General features: G+C 44.6%; 1 long non-coding RNA gene across 1 annotated transcript; it reads right to left on the reverse strand.

The window, feature by feature from the left end:
* Positions 1–7,185: 7,185 nt before the first annotated feature.
* Positions 7,186–7,685, reverse strand: LOC132334224 (uncharacterized). The gene is made up of 4 exons (XR_009488353.1): positions 7,590–7,685; positions 7,454–7,497; positions 7,309–7,352; positions 7,186–7,227 (listed from the first exon to the last, which is right to left on the reverse strand). It is a non-coding gene; the product is annotated as an uncharacterized LOC132334224 (long non-coding RNA).
* Between the last annotated feature and the right edge of the window lie 441 nt (positions 7,686–8,126).

Here is an 8,126-nt window from a genome sequence, read left to right on the forward strand (position 1 = left end):
AGGGAAAAGAACAGAGAGAGAGAGGAGAGGGAAAAGAACAGAGAGAGAGAAGGGAGAAATGAACAGAGAGAGAGAGGAGAGGGAAAAGAACAGAGAGAGAGAGAGAGGAGAGGGAAAAGAACAGAGAGAGAAGGGAGAAATGAACAGAGAGAGAGAAGGGAGAAATGAACAGAGAGAGAGAGGAGAGGGAAAAGAACAGAGAGAGAGAGAGAGGAGAGGGAAAAAAACAGAGAGAGAAGGGAGAAATGAACAGAGAGAGAGGAGAGAGAAAAGAACAGAGAGAGAGAGGAGAGAGAAAAGAACAGAGAGAGAGAGGAGAGGGAAAAGAACACAAAGAGGTAGAAAAGAAAGGTAGAGAGGGAGGGAGGTAGAGAGAGAGAGAAGAGGTAGAGAGAGAGAAAACAGAGGTAGAGAGAGAATAGAGAAAAGAAAAGCGTGAGTAAAAGAGAGGGAGAGAGAAAAAAGATTGAAGGAAGGGAGGAGAAGGAAAAGAAAGAGGAGAGGGAGAAACTAAAGGAGAGGAGTTAGGAGTTAGAATGAAAATAAAAAGGAAAGGGAGAGAATGAAGGAGAAGAGGAGTTAGAAGGGAAAGTGGTTAGGGTTAGAGTTGAAGTGAAGACTTGGGCTAGGGTGAAAAACAAAAAGAGTACGAGCAAAAAAGACAAACCGAGTAAAAAGAGAACACGGAGCGGAAAAGAAGGGAGAACAGTTAAGGTTTAGAGGGAAGAGAAATAAGGTGCAAATTATAGACAACAGACAGAAAAATGAATACAGTCAGAGACAAATAGGGAAATGGACAAACAGAAGAAAGAAAGCATATGGAAACAGTTACAGAGGCAGAGGCACAGAGCTAAAAAGGGTGAGAAACAGAAACAAAAGGTTAGAGACAGATGGAAATTAAATCAAGTCAGAAATAGAAAAGTGAAGTGAGGAGCAAAAGGAAGAAATACAGTGGAAAAGAAAAAGACAAAACCACACCGAAAGGAGGGAGGGGCCAGGGTGGGGGTAGGGGTTGTCTTTATTAGGGTTGATTCAACTTTATTAACTGAATATTTTTATTTACACTTCAGCAAAATACATGGAAACGGTCTATACAAATGCAAGCACAGATACAATCTATAGACACACTGGTAAAAGTCTAATTTACATACAGAGCAATACGGGGAAATGCAGCAGCTGATGCCAAGACGAGCAATACAGAGCAATACAGAGCAATACAGAGCAATACAGAGCAATACAGAGCAATACAGAGCAATACAGAGCAATACAGAGCAATACAGAGCAATACAGAGCAATACAGAGCAATACAGAGCAATACAGAGCAATACAGAGCAATACAGAGCAATACAGAGCAATACAGAGCAATACAGAGCAATACACTATGATAACCTTTTTCATATTTTCATTACAGGTTGATTTATTGTTACAGGAAACCCAAAACAACAAAAGCACATTGAAAACAATGCTCATCTACCATTAACACCCCCTTCCAACACAAAATCACCATCACTCTGAGCACAACTGCTAAATTACACACTGGCAATTTTTGGTCCTCAGGAACACGGTTCCCGGGAGCCTCCAAAAAATCCTCCTGCCTGACGAAAACCCCGGTCCCTGGACGGTCCGCGCCCAAACTTTGGCGATGAACGTCGCCTCGCAGACCGGCCGGGACCGAGGAAAAAAAAAACCCAGCCGGGGGGGAAAAAAAAAAAAACCCCCCGGCTGGGGATTTTTTATTCTAAATTTAAAAATGAGTTGAAAAACCTGAAAGGCAAAAGCCATACAAGGTGTTAGAAACCTTCAACACACACGCTTCCTTCAGCTTACACACAAACCCACCCTCGCTCACACCTCAACAGCTCTGCTAACCCCTGGCACTCATTCACAGCACTCCTCGGGAACACGGTTCCCGGGAGCCTCCAAAAAATCCTCCTGCCTGACGAAAACCCCGGTCCCTGGACGGTCCGCGCCCAAACTTTGGCGATGAACGTCGCCTCGCAGACCGGCCGGGACCGAGGAAAAAAAAACCCAGCCGGGGGGGAAAAAAAAAAAAACCCCCCGGCTGGGGATTTTTTATTCTAAATTTAAAAATGAGTTGAAAAACCTGAAAGGCAAAAGCCATACAAGGTGTTAGAAACCTTCAACACACACGCTTCCTTCAGCTTACACACAAACCCACCCTCGCTCACACCTCAACAGCTCTGCTAACCCCTGGCACTCATTCACAGCACTCCTTGGGAACATGGTTCCCGGGAGCCTCCAAAAAATCCTCCTGCCTGACGAAAACCCCGGTCCCTGGACGGTCCGCGCCCAAACTTTGGCGATGAACGTCGCCTCGCAGACCGGCCGGGACCGAGGAAAAAAAAACCCAGCCGGGGGGAAAAAAAAAAAACCCCCCGGCTGGGGATTTTTTATTCTAAATTTAAAAATGAGTTGAAAAACCTGAAAGGCAAAAGCCATACAAGGTGTTAGAAACCTTCAACACACACACACGCTTCCTTCAGCTTACACACAAACCCACGCTCACTCACACGTTAAATCCCTCTGCTAACCCCCGACACTCATTCGTAGCGCTCTTCAGGAACATGGTTCCCAGGAGCCTCCAAAAAACAATCCTCCTGCCTGACAAAAACCCCGGCCCCTGGACGGTCCGCGCCCAAACTCTGGCGATGAACGTCGCCTCGCGGACCGACCGGGACCGAGGAAAAAAAAACCCAGCCGGGGGGGAAAAAAAAAAACCCCCCGGCTGGGGATTTTTTATTCTAAATTTAAAAATGAGTTGAAAAACCTGAAAAGCAAAAGGTCATACACACAAGGTTAGTTCCGGTCAGCATGCGCTCACACGTGCAGAGACGAGCAGACACAGACAGCCACGTGCTCTCACACGCTTCTGACTTGGATGCTCACTGCGGCCCTTACTTGAAACGCTGGAGAACATGCTTCGACGCATCTTCTGGCTGCTGCTCCTTGATGTCAAATGGTAGATTCTGGGGAGAAATCGGTAGCCTCGGGGACCTGCGAGACGAGAGGAAGTGGTCAATGAGGGGCTGACAGCTAGGACTTGTCCCCGCTCCGGACCAATAAAATTTCTACCCAAAATCCCATAGAAGACAGATGAGCGGTAAAGTTTTTTTAACTGTTCTACCTAGCTGTGACTAAGTGCCAGGGCAGGGCAGCTCCAATCGTAACAGGTACAAAATAAGTAAACACGATATAAGCCGACGCGTACAGTGCAAGCGTACATATGGTGTAAGTACAGACACTAAGTACATACACTATAAGCCAACGTAATTACAGACAATGTAGGCCAACGTAGGTACATACAAGTACATACACTGTAAGCCAACATAGGTACAGACACTGTAAGCCAACATAGGTACAGACACTGTAAGCCAACACAGGTACAGACACTGTAAGTACAGACACTATAAGCCAACATAGGTACAGACACTATAAGTACAGACACTATAAGCCAACATAGGTACAGACACTATAAGTACAGACACTATAAGCCAACATAGGTACAGACACTATAAGTACAGACACTATAAGTACAGACACTATAAGTACAGACACTATAAGTACAGACACTATAAGTACAGACACTATAAGTACAGACACTATAAGTACAGACACTATAAGCCAACATAGGTACAGACACTATAAGCCAACATAGGTACAGACACTATAAGTACAGACACTATAAGCCAACATAGGTACAGACACTATAAGTACAGACACTATAAGTACAGACACTATAAGCCAACATAGGTACAGACACTATAAGCCAACATAGGTACAGACACTATAAGCCAACATAGGTACAGACACTATAAGCCAACATAGGTACAGACACTATAAGTACAGACACTATAAGCACAGACACTATAAGCCAACATAGGTACAGACACTATAAGTACAGACACTATAAGCCAACATAGGTACAGCCAACATAGGTACAGCCAACATAGGTACAGCCAACATAGGTACAGCCAACATAGGTACAGCCAACATAGGTACAGCCAACATAGGTACAGCCAACATAGGTACAGACACTATAAGCCAACATAGGTACAGCCAACATAGGTACAGACACTATAAGTACATACACTATAAGCCAACATAGGTACAGCCAACATAGGTACAGACACTATAAGCCAACACAGGTACAGACACTATAAGTACAGACACTATAAGCCAACATAGGTACATGCCAACATAGGTACAGACACTGTAAGTACAGACACTATAAGCCAACATAGGTACAGACACTGTAAGTACAGACACTATAAGCCAACATAGGTACAGCCAACATAGGTACAGACACTATAAGTACATACACTATAAGCCAACATAGGTACAGCCAACATAGGTACAGACACTATAAGTACATACACTATAAGCCAACATAGGTACAGCCAACATAGGTACAGACACTATAAGTACAGACACTATAAGCCAACATAGGTACAGCCAACATAGGTACAGACACTATAAGTACAGACACTATAAGCCAACATAGGTACAGACACTATAAGTACAGACACTATAAGCCAACATAGGTACAGCCAACATAGGTACAGACACTATAAGTACAGACACTATAAGCCAACATAGGTACAGACACTATAAGTACAGACACTATAAGTACAGACACTATAAGCCAACATAGGTACAGACACTATAAGTACAGACACTATAAGCCAACATAGGTACAGACACTATAAGTACAGACACTATAAGCCAACATAGGTACAGACACTATAAGTACAGACACTATAAGTACAGACACTATAAGCCAACATAGGTACAGACACTATAAGTACAGACACTATAAGCCAACATAGGTACAGACACTATAAGCCAACATAGGTACAGACACTATAAGCCAACATAGGTACAGACACTATAAGCCAACATAGGTACAGACACTATAAGTACAGACACTATAAGCCAACATAGGTACAGACACTATAAGTACAGACACTATAGGTACAGACACTATAAGCCAACATAGGTACAGACACTATAAGCCAACATAGGTACAGACACTATAAGTACAGACACTATAAGCCAACATAGGTACAGACACTATAAGCCAACATAGGTACAGACACTATAAGTACAGACACTATAAGCCAACATAGGTACAGACACTGTAAGTACAGACACTATAAGCCAACATAGGTACAGACACTGTAAGTACAGACACTATAAGCCAACATAGGTACAGACACTGTAAGTACAGACACTATAAGCCAACATAGGTACAGACACTGTAAGTACAGACACTATAAGCCAACATAGGTACAGCCACTGTAAGTACAGACACTATAAGCCAACATAGGTACAGCCAACATAGGTACAGACACTATAAGTACATACACTATAAGCCAACATAGGTACAGCCAACATAGGTACAGACACTATAAGCCAACACAGGTACAGACACTATAAGCCAACACAGGTACAGACACTATAAGTACAGACACTATAAGCCAACATAGGTACAGCCAACATAGGTACAGACACTATAAGCCAGCATAGGTACAGACACTATAAGCCAACATAGGTACAGACACTATAAGTACAGACACTATAAGCCAACATAGGTACAGACACTATAAGCCAACATAGGGACAGCCAACATAGGTACAGACACTATAAGCCAACATAGGTACAGACACTATAAGTACAGACACTATAAGCCAACATAGGTACAGACACTAAAGGTACAGACACTACAAGCCAACATAATTACAGACAATATAAGCCAACATAGGTACAGACAATATAAGTACATACACTACAAGCCAACATAATTACAGACAATATAAGCCAACATAGGTATAGACAATATAAGTACATACACTACAAGCCAACATAATTACAGACAATATAAGCCAACATAGGTACAGACAATATAAGTACATACACTATAAGCCAACATAGGTACAGACAATATAGAGTACATACACTATAAGCCAAAAAAATTACAGACAATATAGAGTACATACAATATAAGCCAACGCAGGTAGATACAGTATAAGTACACAGAGTATAAGCCAACACAGGTAGATAAGGTATAAGCCAGGACTTGACATAACTCTCTGAAAGATTAATTCTTGAGCCCTATACCCTTTGAGAAGATGGAAACTACAGAACTACTGCAGTCACATGAAAAGGGTGTAAGACACTCCCTCTAAAAGTCCAAGAGAATGGCATGGAAGAAAAGGCACTACCAAAGCCGGTAGTGAGAAGGAAGATGGATGAGGACATCTTGTGTAATCCTTCCTGTCTCAAAGAGTAAAGATGTAAAGATGGCGGAATAAGTGAAGGAATGTGTGTAAAATACGGCTGATATGGCACAAAATAGTGCCCGTAAAGAGTTGAGATGGAACAAAGGCCTATGACGTGGAAGACAGTGGACACGGATGACATAACACAGACACGGATGACATAACACAGACACGGATGACATAACACAGACGAGACGAGTGGAAACCGCCTGGCGCTTTCACCTTATGGACCCGAGATTCCTAGCGCAAGATGAGCCGGGGGCTGATGATGCCAAAGGAAGGAAAGCCCTATAACGATAGGATGTAATGATGAAATGTAACTCGTTAAAAGAAGTTAGTGCCAAAGCAGTTAAGAGGATGCTCGAGAGGCTCGGTGGGCCTAGAGAAGGAAGTGGAGACCGCCGGTTGACGGTGGCCGTAGCTCCGGACCTGAAGGCGAGCTCCTCGGGTGAAAGATCTGTGACGATGTCGAGTTGAAGAAGGCTGATGACTCTGTTTACGACAATGTGGAGAGGGGTCGGAACTGCCCTGCCCGGCAAAGGCTCTGGTGAGGCTGAGGAGAAACCCTCTCCCTTTACTTCCAGAGAGCTTGTCCCACTACAGACCTCTGTGCTAAGCTGACATCAAATTGCCCCCTGTGATAGTAAAGGTTTTTCCCCTTCTCCCAACTACTGGCCCCGACACTTAGCTTTTGGAAAACGGGCGGACGAATTCCATCGTCGGTTGGACGTGGACGTCGAGACGTTCTCCGCGTGTGCTTCGGTGCTGCCGTTTGCAAACTTTGGCTACCAATCTCCACGGGGTGCCTAAGACAAAACAGAAAAGGTGACTATTGCCCTCAAAAGGAGTAATCCCCAGGACTCCTCCCCACCGCTGCCCCAGATCACCTCAAATCTTGATTTGACTCCGGAAGCTGCCCAGAAGACGCCTGCAAAAAGAGAAGGTACACGCTTAGCATGCTGCTGCTTAAAACTCACCTATGAGTCACCCCGCCTAAACACCGACTCACCTGCTCTCGTCTGTTCCTTGGCATGCCTAGGGCAGCGACAGCACCTGCAAAGAAACGAAGCAGAAAAGCATGCTGAGATACTGTGAAAACCCAACCTCCCTAATCTGACAAGTATGCCACACCGATACCTTAATCTTACACCCACCTGGCATGGGCGTGCTTGGCCATGATAGATAGCAAGTGGACCACCTAAAAAAAAAAAAATTGTAGAAACTTAGAGCCACCCCAGAAACTGAGACCTCAGCAATAACAACTGCCTCTGTACTCTACTCAACGCTCACCTTGCCCACTCAGCCTTGACTGCTGCGCCCTGCCTTGACTTCCTGAAAGGAAAGACAAAGAACAGGGCTGTAACAGAGTCACCATTTATGCTTCCCCTGCAGGCACAAGCAGTGACTGACCTGCTCGGGGGAAACGCCTCACCCGGGATGGGGTGCTCTGCCATGGATTTTATCCTTCTGCATCTGAAAAAAAAGTTAGGACAAAAGTCAAACTGTTGCAGGATAAATTAAGAGCGCCAGATATCTTGTGTCTGTCTACAAATCCCATCTAGAGTCCAACAACACCCCACATTACAAACTTCAAGGCCCCGGGACTTCTCCTACTGCACCAGGCTGTGCGGCAGGGCAGAGCGGCTCCGACACAAATATGTGCAGACACCCGTGACACGGGACGGGACGTGACAAACAAGGGGGACACGACACAGACAGACATCTCTTGGCAAGGGAAATGACTGCAAGGACCGAGAGAATGCAAAATGAGATGACCGAGGTGGGACCGATGGAGAGCTGATGAGGCTCAGAGAACACTGGAGGAAG

The sequence above is a fragment of the Haemorhous mexicanus genome, chromosome 15 (genome assembly GCF_027477595.1).
Source record: "Haemorhous mexicanus isolate bHaeMex1 chromosome 15, bHaeMex1.pri, whole genome shotgun sequence".
Lineage (NCBI taxonomy): Eukaryota > Metazoa > Chordata > Aves > Passeriformes > Fringillidae > Haemorhous > Haemorhous mexicanus.